The sequence below is a fragment of the Urocitellus parryii genome, chromosome 12, assembly GCF_045843805.1.
Source record: "Urocitellus parryii isolate mUroPar1 chromosome 12, mUroPar1.hap1, whole genome shotgun sequence".
Taxonomy (NCBI): Eukaryota; Metazoa; Chordata; class Mammalia; order Rodentia; family Sciuridae; genus Urocitellus; species Urocitellus parryii.
In genome coordinates, this window is record NC_135542.1 from 35,443,464 (window position 1) to 35,456,186 (window position 12,723).

Here is a 12,723-nt window from a genome sequence, read left to right on the forward strand (position 1 = left end):
GCACCCAGGAAGAATGCTTTACCGGCTCTCTGGGTACCCCATGCCCAGTCAGGCTGACCCCCAGTGAACCCTCACAGGGCCTGGAAGTCTGAGCTCAAGTTCAGCAGGTGGACTCCTCCTGAGCCCACCAGGGACCACCTGCTTCTGGCGGTTCGCTGGTCTTCCTGGGCACGTCTTGACTCATGGAGGCTCACCCCGTGCCCGAGTCCCTCTTTCCTTGTTGTTTACCCCTTGGGTGTGTCCGTGTCCTCATTTCCTCCTTTTATGAGGACCCCTGTCCCACTGGCTTAGGGCCATCCATACTCTGGTGTCACCTCATCTGCAACAACCCTGTTCTCAAAAGGGTTTGTTTTCTGAGTTTCCAGGGGTTAGAAATCAAACCTAACTTTTTTAGGGGGTCATTTCAGTCTCTCCCTGTGTGGTCAATGAACAGCAGGAGGAGTAAAGGCACTTCTCCACCTGTACTTTCTCCTTCAAGTGTTCTTGATGCCACTGGAAGACAGTGCCTCCACACTTGTCATACTAGGTGGACACCCACGGAGGGGATTCTTTGGAAGTAACGTCAAAGTTGAGAAAAAGAAGCACCTTGGAGTGGTGGGCGGGGGTGATGAGGATTGGGGAACTTTCCCCAGAAGCCTCCGAGAGGCTGTGCCACTCACCTGGAGCTGTGACCTGCTTCTGAGCAGACCCGAGCCACAGGTGGGCGGAGGACGAGAGTGCACATCCCATTTCCCATTCCCAGCTCCACGAACCTCCCCAGGTTCCCGTGTGTCGCTAAGGAGAGGGAGTCGGCATGGGCTCTAACATTTATTCCTGGCCACTCTCTAGAAACAGAAAATTGGATTTAAGTTAAAAATTCAAAGAAATCAAAAGAACATAAATTTTCTCTACTTATAGAATGTGATTACAAATTTACACAATTCCATTGTCTATTTTTACTTTTAAAATTTAAGCCGTGAATTGCTCCTTGAGTTTCTCTCAATTTTGTGTCTTGAAAAAAATTTTCAAAATGGATTCCCATTTTTTTCACCCTGTGGACCATTTATCTCTGGGTTGTTTTCCTCAAGCACAGAGTAGGCCCACAGGAGGTCACTACCAAGACTTGTTCAGTCTGTGATGACAGAGCCATGTTGTGACAGCCACAGACCCTTAACAATGGGCATTGTGTCAGTCTGCTTTCTGTTGCCATCACAAAACACCTGAGGGAAACAAGGAGGAAGCGTTCATTGTGATTCATGACTTCAGAGAGCCACCTGTGATTGCACGGCCCAGGCTTTAAGGTCTGTAGCAAGGCAGTGTGTCATGGTAAAGGTGTGGTGGAGGACAGCTGCTCATCTCAAGCTGGTCAGGAAGCAAAGAAGGAGAGAGAAGAGCCTGGATCCCAGTATTCCCTTCCAGGGCGCATGCCTAGTGACCTACTACTTCCAACCAGCACCCCCTTCCCAATATACCATCAGCTGGGCATCAGGCCTGCAGCACAGGAGCCTTGGGGGGCACTGGTGATCTAAACTGCTAAAGGCATCTTTTAAAACCTGGTAGACATGACCGCCCTTGGGGAGATGGGTCAGTCATGACATGGACAGGGGTGGAAGACCAGCCATGAGTGGTGGGGATGATCTTAGAGCCATGTTGCTAACAAAAACTGGGACAGTTTCGCAGAGGCATCAAAAAAAAAAAAAAAAAACAGTTTTACTCACTGTTCATTGAGCACTTACTATGCTCAAAGCTCTGTAGGAGAATCCATGGATAAAATGACTGCATCACTATCTTATAGACTCTCTCTTTCTCTCTCTCTGCACTGGAGATTGAACCCAGGGGCACTTAAACACTGAGCCACATCCACAACTCTTTTTAATTTTTTTTTATTATTATGAGACAGAGTCTCCATAACTTCCTGAGGCCGACCTTGAACATGTAATACTTCTGCTTACCCAGTTGCTGAGATTATAGGTATTTACCACCATGCCTGGCTAAGACTCTAAAGATCTAAGATTCAGAACATAAATACCCCAAACACAAAGGGTGGTAGATGCCATAATCCACATAGAAATAAACTAACACCTGTGTTCAGAGACCCAGGCACAGGGCGGGTGATGGTGAACTTGGAAGACTTCTAGACAAACTCGTACCAGAGGTGCATTCTGCAGCCTGCTGCCAATTGTGTTCTCACTGCCAATGTGCTTCCTTCAAATCTCTCCAACAGCAATGGCATTAGCAGAGGCACATGGAACAGGTGGTGAAGCCACACGCCACCCATGAGCACTTGGTCTTAGCTGCACAGTTGGGTGAGGGTTTGGTTTTGCACCCAGCCCCATATGGCCCTCAGCAGTTCCCCCCAACTTGACTTCTATACCTCTGTGTGCAACTTGACTTCTATACCTCTATCTGCATTTCAACAGAGACTGCTTGATCTGTAAGTGCCCTGTGCACCTTCCATTCTTTATGCACTAGCATGCACCCGTGTGCCCTAATCATTCATTTATAAGTAGCCCTCATTCCAGGACTCCCCAGGACCCCGCCAGGCTATGGGAGGTGTGAATATATTCCCCACAAACTCAGACTATCAGCCAAAAACTTTTCACCTTCTGGAGAGAGGCTGGAGTAACAAAGTGCCGTTGTTAGGATTCTTCACATTGTGCACTTTTCTTAAATAATGACATTTCTACAAAGAATTTGACTGGAACAGAGACATCAGAAGGCAAGTGCTTGTTCTTATTTAACAGAAAACTCCTCAATTCAGATGAGACTGATTTGGGGGTGGGGTGGGGATAAAGATGTGAATGTAGCAGAGAAAGACAAATTATGCAGAGTTTCAAGACGGTTAAAAACCTTCTATTTTAAATCTTGGGAGAAATGAGATGAACAGTAATTAAGGACTGTGGAGTCTCCTTTGCCAGGAATGTTATTTGATTTATTTGATCCCTCCCAGGAACTCTAGGACATGCATAATATTGCCACCTGCACTTTGCAGATAAGAAAATGGAATCACAAAGCAGTTGAGTAACCTGCTTCAGGCCACCTGGCTAGTGGTGGTCGAGCTTGAATTCAGACCAGGCAGGGTGGAGACATCAAGGAAGGACGATGCTGCATAGACTCCTGAAGAAGCGTCTGCGTGTCCTGTGTTTCATGCGCCTTCTTACATGCATGTCTGAAGTCATTTAGCTTTGAGAGGGATTGGTAGGAAGACTATTTAGGAATTCCACGTTCAGTGATAGATCTTAGACCCTAAAGACCCAGAAATCTTAAGAAACAATCTACTCTGTCTGCATCCCAGAGAGTCACAGCCTGGCTGGCCATCAGGTAGTACTGACCAGGCAGTAGGGTGAAAACACGAGTCTTGTTGCCACGACAGACCATCCAGGTGAGGCTCTGCTAAGGCAGGCCCTTGCTCTCATCTGTCTGGCCCGTGGCCAGCAGTATGAGCCTCCAGAGCCCTGGCTGCTCTGCTCGAGGCTCTCTCTAGCACTTCGATAAGAGCGGTAGGGTGGGTCACCCATTTCCTCCCTTTTTGCTGATATTGGTTCCCCCTGAGCAGGAACCAGGGGGCCACCAGCCCTGGGGGGACCTGGGCACTCTCACAGGGCCTGGGGCAGGGAGCCCGGCCCCGGTGCGGCCGGGCATTGAGGCGGCGGGCGCGGCGGGACGGCAGGGGGCGCTGGCGGTGGGGCCGGGCCGGTCTCCGCGCGCCCTCGCTGTGTGCGCGCTCGCGCCCCCGCCGGCCGCCGCTCCCCGCGCGGGCTGCGCTCAGGGCGGAGGGCGGGAGGGAATAAAGGGCTGCTGCCGAGCGGGCCGGCGGGCGGCGCGGTGCGGAGGCGCGGACCGTGGGCATCGGCACCCCACAACCGGTTTCGGGCGGAGCCGTCGGAGCCGCACGCCACGGTGGAGCGGGAGCCCGGGCTGCGCGGGACCAGGTGGGTGACGCGCGCGTCCCTTTGTGTCGGCATCACTGGAGCCGGCCGCGGCGCGGGGAAGGCGGGACGCGGCGCTGGGGAGCCAGCCTCAGGGTCGCGGCCGCGACTGCCCAGAGGATCCTGCTGGGCGCTCGAGTCGCCTCGGGGCAGGGGAGAGCAGCGGCGGCCTGGGCTGAGGACCGGCCAGTTTCGGGCCGAGGACACCCGCCCTGCCCTCTGTAGCCCGATCGGGATGGCGCCTGCGCCCCCGGAGCGGTGGCCACTTTCGAAACCTCGCGCCCCGGGCGCCGCCCCCGGCTCGGCGGGGTGGAGGTCTGCAGCGCAGCGTCCAGGCGCTCCGGGCCAGGTCCCGCGGGCTCGGGGCTGGCTCCGCCGGTCACCGCGTCCTGGACAGGGCGAGAGCTCCCGGAGGGGCCCATGGCGCCGAAGGGCAGGTCCGGCCCAGGGCGTCCCCCGAGGTGCACACCAGGGCTCGGTGTCGCGACTCTCCGCACCCCCGCCTACCCCTACCTGCCTTTCCCGGTGCCACTGCCACCAGCCCTCCCTGCCCGCCCCCAGACCGCCTTCCCCGGTGGCAGGGACGACCCGCTCTTCGGAGAAGTTCCCTGCAGGTCTGTCCCACTCTGCCCTCCACAGTCACTCCCTGGCCACCCACACCATCGGATTTGGTGGCTTGTGCAAGCAGGAGGCTTCTTGCTCCTAGAGGAAGAATGACTTATTTTGCCCCAGTGGTCTTCACAGGCGTGTCTTAGGATGGCATCTCCAAAAGTTTGTTCTTTTCGTTTTTTTTCCACATGGGGGTGGTGCTCCTTGAAATGCTGTCCCCAGCCTGCGTTGTGCAGGGTCAACAGAGAGTCAGATAAGACCCCAAGGAAGCATCAAGGAGGAAGCCCTCCTGCCCCTGTGGTGGGGAGCAGGACTGGACCCCACACTGGAAGGGGACCTGACATCTTTCATTGGACAGTTTTTTTCCTGGAGTGAAGCCTGGGAGATGGAATGAGCACTGGCCCCAGAGAATGGGACAGGGTGAGAGGAGTCAGCAGATGAAGTGTGTTAGTAACTTGCCAGGCAAAGGGCAGGGGTCTGGACACCCTGGGGGCTGTGGGAGTCTTCAGGAGGGAGAGCCAAGGAGAACAGGGTCAGGGCCATGTGAGGGAGGGCCCTTGGGTTGAGGTGGGCAAGGTGAAGGTGGTAGGAAGGGCCCCTTGGGAGGGAAATGCCTTCCAAATGAATGCGTGGGCCTGACCTTTCCCAGTGACTCCAAAGGGGGACCAGAGACTTGCTTATTGGGTCCTCTCCTCCAGGGTGTGATTTGGGACCAGGTCTGTGCACTTTTCTAGTGCCTTCTGCGGCTTTATTTTTATTAGTCTTTAAAGAGTGTAAAAGAAATAAGGCTGGAGAGGTCAACTGGGGACAAATCCTGAAGTTTTTGAATTCCAGGGCTTTGGGCTTCACTCTGTGGTGTTGGGAGCCCTTGATGGTTTTGGAGGAAAGTGGGCAGTCTGAGCCCTTCTGCAGAGTGGTTACTGCAGTGGGGTGGGGGCTCAGGCTGACCTGGCGCACAGTGACCATTGTGGACCTGAGAGACAGACTCTTGAAGGGTGTGACCTACAGTACTTGCTAGAGTCCACGTGGAGTGGGGACCACTTGAGAAAATGGGTATACACAGTCCAGTTTGAATGGAATGGAAAATTTCCAGAATCAGCACAATTTGAGTTTCTGCAGTATGTGCTTTTAAAGATGCCCTAGTTCTGGTGTTGGTACCCCTCCCTGCAGGGGGAACTAATCAAGGGTACGCTTAGATGAATGCTGCAATGCATGGGGGTTTTGGAAACCCAAGAGCCCTGACAAATGTATTTTATAAGCATATTCTGGTGCCCTTGGTTTGCTTGCTTCTAATCCCTGTTTCCAGACTGTTCCTAGACCACAGAACTTCTCTTGGGGACTTAGTGTAGCTTGGGGCTTTGAAAGGCCTTCACACACTCTTAACTGGAAGCTGTGGAGTTTTGCACTCAGTCCGTGTCCAGCCAGCCTGGCAGATCAAGGCCAGAAGCTGTGAGCCACGCTGCCCAGAGAAGCTGTTTTTCCCACTGTGGTTCCTATTTGGCTTAGCTGCCTTCTTTTGTTCAACTTTCTCCTCCCTGCTGGGAGGATGCCTCTCTCTACCACTGGGAGTCACAGAAGTAGGTGGGACCTTGCAGACAGCCCCCACTGTGGCCAGGAGGAAGTAGGGCTGGAGAGTGGGCAGGTAGTGCTGGTCACGTGGTGTGGGGCTGCAGTGGTCTAGCCTGGCACCAGGACTCAGTCCTTTCTCTCCCTCTGCTCTTGCAGCAGGCTGGGAGTGCTTGCTCCTTGGGGAACCTGAATATCTGAAACCTCTTGGGGATATTGCACCTCAGAACTTGCCAGGCCATCAGACCCCCTGATTTCCTGGGGAGTGGGATCTCAGAGTCTGCCTAGAGACTGTGAGAGAGGAGAATCTTTTCAGACTATCCCTGTTTCCTCTGGGTCCCTTTCTACCTTCGAGATCCAAGAACTATGTCATTTGAGGTGCTTTCAGAGCCAGGCTCCTTCGCTGTCCTGGCCTTGCTGGTCCACAGGAGTACCTTTTCATAATTAGTTGGAGAAATTAAATTGAAGCAACTATGGACACACCTGAGTGCGCTGGTGCTGCATGACGCTGTGACCCAGCTGTCTGACCTTGGGTAAGTGTCTCCCCCTTCCTGCGAGGACCAGAGTTCCTTCAGGGTAACATTGACATGTTAGCCTAAATGTTTTTCTAGAGTCAGAAATAAAATTGTGCTGGTTCAGTGGTATTTTCAAGGAGAACCAATATTGCAGGGCAGCTCACCATGTGCAAGCATTTGTAAGGACTCTTTTAAGGAAAAAACATCTATATTTTAACTTTCATAAGGATGGCCTTTCTCCAAGGGTATTTGATGAGAAACAGGGCTCTAAGGCGGGTGGAGGAGTCCCCATCTTCTTTCCTTCTGTGAATCTGCAGTCTGAATCGGAATGTTCCTCCTGGCTGTTCCGCGGGATTGGGAGAAGGGCTTTCTCTAGGGAGCCAGTTCTGAGCTGGATGCAGTGGTAGCGGGAACACTCAGTTCCTTGAGGGCCCGAGGAAGCTTGGCAACCAGCGTTTTATCGTCTCCTCTGTGTTTGACCCTGGATATGGAGGAGACAGACTTAATATTCATTAAGCATTGGCTGTGCGCCAGGCCCCAGCATCAGTGATTGGCTTGGATTCTGGAGCAGCTCTCACCCAGCCCGGTGTACACTTGCCTGTTCCTCCTCGTCAGTGGAGCCTGGAGCCGAGGTGTCCCAGGTCTCACTCGTGCTAAGTGCTGAGTCTGAGTTTGAGCTCAGTGGCCTGTGGAAAATGATAGATGCCATGACCCGGAGGACCTGCTGTCGGGGGAGGGGAAGCAGAAGCATTCACAGGTTGCTTGAGCCGGGAAGTCAGGGCAGCGCGGAGGGGCCCTGCTTGCTGGGCCTTGTAGGATGAATTGGAGTTAGCCAGAGAAATTGAGGGTCAAAGTCAAATTCGAGGCCTGAAAATGGCAAGGAACAGCCTGGAGTGGATAGGGAGCATAGGAATGGCACAGAGGGGCGGAGCTTATCTGTTGGTTGGATGATGGCGAGTTCCAGGTGGCCCCTTGCCTCTGAGAGCTGCCCAGGCTGATCCCCTCTAGCCCCTGTGCCTCCATCCGTGTTTTCCTTTTCATAGTGGTGTTTTGGAGGCCCTAAGTGTTGGAGAAGTGTGGCCTGCATTTCCTTCCTGTCCCTCCAGTTTGGCTTGGTGGAGGAGGGCTCAGGGGAGGATGGTGGGCTGTCACCTGAAGTGCCTTTGCCCTTGAGTTCAGGGGCAGGCTCTCCTACTAAGAGTGGCTCCTGAGGACAGGGGGACCTCTCCAGGCCTCAGGCCATGAGCTGGGAACCATGGAGCTGGGAGCTAGCCCAGATGCAGGCTTTGGGCCAGCACAGCCCTGCAGATAGATACCTGTGGGGCAAAGGGGGAGCATCCGGGTTCTGAAAGTGCCTGGTGACCATTGCACAGCTGGGTCATTGACTGAGCAGGGGTTTGTGTCTGACCTAGGAATATACATGTCTCCCTCAACAGCTGTTGGGAGAATGTTTTAGGCTTCCAAAGAGCTGAGTTTCAGCAGTCCTGTGGAGCAGGGCATGCTAGATGCTGGATAGATGGTTGGTAGGGTTTCCTGGGAGGAGGGAACCTCAGAAACATCAAACTAGACTGTTTTTCAGATGTACTCTGACCCCTGTGAACTGTGCAGACAGCCAGGAACCCAGCCTCTCAGTGCACCTCAGAGTCTGGATGTCTCGGGGGTGACATGGCTCATAAGCCTCCTCTCCTGGCCCTCAGCCTCCGCCTTGACTGGTCTGCTGTGCACATGTTCTAGAGTGGCACCTCAGGTTCCCGTACCATGTGCTGGCCCCACCACCTGCCCCTGGGAGATCTGCCCACGTCTCCTGAAGGAGGAGAGCCTGCTCTCAGAGGGTGCAGTCTTCCTGTGTCCCCACTCAGCCACAGTGGTGGGAGACACCCTCTTTAAAAATATACAGGTTCAGCCACCAGCTGCCTCTCTTTCCTCAAGTTTAGACTTTTTCTTACACAGGTGTGTGCTGAAGCCAGAATCCATGCAAGTGTTATCAACAGCCACCAACTGGACTATCCTCTGTCTTGTCCAGGTGCCAGACTCTTAGCAATCCTTGAAGGCCCCACACAAATGTCACCTTGTTCTTTATAGGCATGGATTTACCCATGTGGGCCACTGTGGAGATCCAGTCCCCTGAGAATCACCAGGTGGGTGACTAAGCAGGTCCACTCCTGAGGACCACCAGGTGGGCGACTAAGCAGGTCCACTCCTGAGAATCACCGGGTGGGCGACAGTGCAGGTCCACTCCTGAGGACCACCGGGTGGCCGACTGTACAGGTCCACTCCTGAGGACCACCGGGTGGGTGACAGTGCACTTCCACTCCTGAGGATCACTGGGTGGGCGACTGTGCAGGTGGGCGACAGTGTAGGTCCATTCCTGAGGACCACTGGGTGGGTAATTGTGCAGATCCACTCCTGAGGACTACCAGGTGGCTGACTGTGCAGGTCCACTCCTGGAAATCACCAGGTGGCTGTGCAGGTCCACTCCTGAGGACCACCAGGTGGCTGACTGTGTTAGGCCCAATCCTGAGGACCATTGGGTGGGCGACTATGCAGGTCCACTCCTGAGGACCACCGGGTGGGTGACTGTGCAGGTCCACTCCTGAGGACCACCGGGTGGGCGACTGTACAGGTCCACTCCTGAGGACCACCGGGTGGGTGACTGTGCAGGTCCACTCCTGAGAATCACCAGGTGGGCGACTAAGCAGGTCCACTCCTGAGGGCCACCGGGTGGGTGACAGTGCACTTCCACTCCTGAGGATCACTGGGTGGGCGACTGTGCAGGTCCACTCCTGGGAATCACCAGGTGGCTGACTTTTCAGGTCCACTCCTGAGGACCACCAGGTGGCTGACTGTGTTAGGCCCACTCCTGAGGACCACCGGGTGGGCGACTATGCAGGTCCACTCCTGAGGACCACCGGGTGGCTGACTATGCAGGTCAACTCCTGAGGACCACCAGGTGGGCGACTGTGCAGGTCCACTCCTGAGGACCACCAGGTGGCTGACTGTGCAGGTCCACTCCTGGGAATCACCAGGTGGGCGACTGTGCAGGTCCACTCCTGAGGACCACCAGGTGGCCGACTGTGCAGGTCCACTCCTGGGAATCACCAGGTGGCTGACTGTGCAGGCCCACTCCTGAGGACCACCAGGTAGCTGACTGTGCAGGTCCACTCCTGGGAATCACCAGGTGGCTGACTTTTCAGGTCCACTCCTGAGGACCACCGGGTGGCTGACTGTGCAGGTCCACTCCTGGGAATCACCAGGTAGCTGACTGTGCAGGTCCACTCCTGAGGACCACCAGGTGGCTGACTGTGCAGTTCCATTCCTGAGGATCACCAGGTGGCTGACTGTGAAGGCCCACTCCTGAGGACCACCAGGTGGCTGACTGTGCAGGTCCACTCCTGAGGATCATCAGGTGGCTGACTGTGCAGGTCCACTCCTGAGGACCACCGGGTGGCTGACTCTGCAGGTCCACTCCTGAGGACCACCGGGTGGCCGACTGTGCAGGTCACTCCTGAGGACCACCAGGTAGCTGACTGTGCAGGTCCACTCCTGAGGACCACAAGGTGGCTGACTGCAGGTTCACTCCTGAGGATCACGAGGTGGCTGACTGTGCACGTTCACTCCTGAGGACCACCGGGTGGCTGACTGTGCAGGTCCACTACTGAGGATCACCGGGTGGGCAATTGTGCAGGTCCACTCCTGAGGACCACCAGGTGGCCGACTGTGCAGGTCCACTCCTGAGGACCACGGGGTGGGTGACAGGGCAGGTCCACTCCTGAGGACCACCAGGTGGCTGACTGTGCCAGTCCACTCCTGAGGACCACGGGGTGGGTGACAGTGCAGGTCCACTCCTGAGGACCACCAGGTGGCTGATTGTGCAGGTCCACTCCTGAGGACCACCGGGTGGCTGATTGTGCAGGTCTACTCCTGTGGACCACAGGGTGGCCGACTGTGCAGGTCCACTCCTGAGGACCACTGGGTGGGTGATTGTGCGGGTCCACTCCTGAGGACCACTGGGTGGGCGACTGTGCAGGTCCACTCCTGAGGACCACCAGGTGGCTGTGCATGTCCACTCCTGAGGACCACCGGTTGTTGACAGTGCAGGTCCACTCCTGAGGACCACCAGGTGGCCGACTGTGCAGGTCCACTCCTGAGGACCACCGGGTGGCCGACTGTGCAGGTCCACTCCTGAGGACCACCAGGTGGCCAACTGTGCCGGTCCACTCCTGAGGACCACCGGGGGGGGGCGACTCTGAGATTCATGGGGGTGGAGAGCCGTGAGGACCCTCTCCTGTGCACTGGCGTTTTACAGATGAGAACTGGAGGCGCACACAGAAGGAGGAGGACAGCTCAGAGGGGGCTCAGGCTCTCCCTCTGCTCTGGGCTCAGGGACTTCTACTCCTGCAGAAGGATTTTCTCCCCCAGGTGCTCCCATAGCAACATTTTTCAGAACCTAAATTGCTTTACATAATCTAATTTTAGTGATTTATGTAACTTAGTTCCTCCAGTGAGTTATGAGCTCCACAAAGGTAGGAACTTATTCATTTTGGCTTTCCCTTGGCGCCTATCCTGCTCTTTCTGAATGAAGCTTTGTTAAGTGGTTGACGACATGACAGAGTGGCCTGGTTCCAGAGGGACACCTCGGGTTGACTGTCATGAGGAAGTGGAGGGAGAGTTGAAATTCTGGTCTCTAGCAGGAGCAGAGTTCACTGATAATACACCTCCTCTCTACGGAAGGTCGGGTCACGGAGCAGTGCCCTGCAGGACTGTGGGAAGGCAGGTGTGGATGCTGGCTTGGTTTAGAGTGAGCATGGTTGAAGGCATCCTTGGAGGCCCAGAGTGTGGAGGCCAGGCCCTGGGGTCCTGTGGCTGGTAGCATGACCTGTAGACGGCAGGCAGTTCAGTGCTCGTGTGACGCAGGTGAGCCTTTGATGGACTTGCTGCTGGGTTCCTGCAGCCTGTGGTCTCCTGCAGTGCACTTGCAGCAGGAGATGTGGTGCTGGCCTCGGGATGCTGTGGTCTTGCAGAGGGAGTGATGTCATGGGTGACTGAGTTAGGCCAGGACTGGGTGCCGGCCTGTGCTCCTCCGCTCTCGTGGGAGAGGAAGCCAGGCTCTGAGGGGCTTGGTGGGCCCTGTGGGGGAGGGGTGGGCTCCAAAGAGGTGGGAGGTGGAGAAGTGGGTGCTTGGGCCGCTGTGGTGGATGCTCTCAAGGATGCCGAGAAGCAGGGTCTGCTGTGTGAGCCCCAGCACCCCAGGAAGGTGGCATCGTCACCGTCATCTTTCTTTCTGAAGAAAGCCTGGGATGCTGTCACTAGTACATGGTGGCAGTTCCTTGCAGGAGTGTTTGCCAGGTATGACAGGAGGGCAGGAGGTTCCTAGGCCTCCTCTTGAGGAGTGGAAGGGCTGCTGGTGGCCACAGAGTGCAGTGAGTGTGCAGCGATTCTGGTGTTCAGGGTGGTCTCTGTCCCAGGAGCCTGCGTCCTGAGCTGCTGTGTTCTCCTATGGTGGTGGAGGCACTGTGCCTTCACAGCATGTGACAGGGTATGCCCCAGGGAACCTCTGCATTGGCAGGAGTGCAAGCCTGCGGAGGCCCGTGGGACCCGCTCTCATGTGATGGAGAGCACCAAGGAGCCAACTGGTCGCATGGGTTATTTTTTCCTTGTGTTGAGTGTCACAAGGTGCCTCTTGGTACTGTGAGCACCGCTGCACAGGAGTGTCGGGCAGTGGGATGGATAGAGCTTCGGAAGGTGCCAGTGTTGGTGTCCAGGATGGGACACTTGTTGGCTGAACAGTGTATATTTCTTCTTCATCACTTGCCAGAGTTGGACGCTCCCAGTCCTTGGGGACAGATGGGAAGAGCTGGCTCTCTGTGCCCTTAGATCACAGTTCCTTCTTCTTGTCTCTAGGGAGCACTTGCCACGGCCCTGAGCTCTGAGCCAGTCTGGTCACAGGAGGCCAGCAGGGTGGGAGGAAACTGAATTTTTTAATCTCATCAATCTGTGGGCTCCTGCGAACTGCCTGCCTCCATGTGTGTCTCTCGTCCACTGATGCTGCTCTTGAATCCCTTCCTTACTTTCCTCTGCTGTCACACACAGGGCAGAAGTGGCCAGATGTGAGTATGAGATCTCCT

The 12,723-nt window shown here is 55.5% G+C and overlaps 1 protein-coding gene across 1 annotated transcript in view; it reads left to right on the forward strand.

The window, feature by feature from the left end:
• Positions 1 to 3,721: 3,721 nt before the first annotated feature.
• The window catches only part of Rnf144a (ring finger protein 144A), a 104,820-nt gene continuing 95,818 nt past the window's right edge, over positions 3,722 to 12,723 (forward strand). The window contains exon 1 of the mRNA XM_026387719.2: positions 3,722 to 3,911. The gene's annotated coding sequence lies outside the window, so the exon portion shown is untranslated. The remainder of the gene's footprint in view (positions 3,912 to 12,723) is intronic.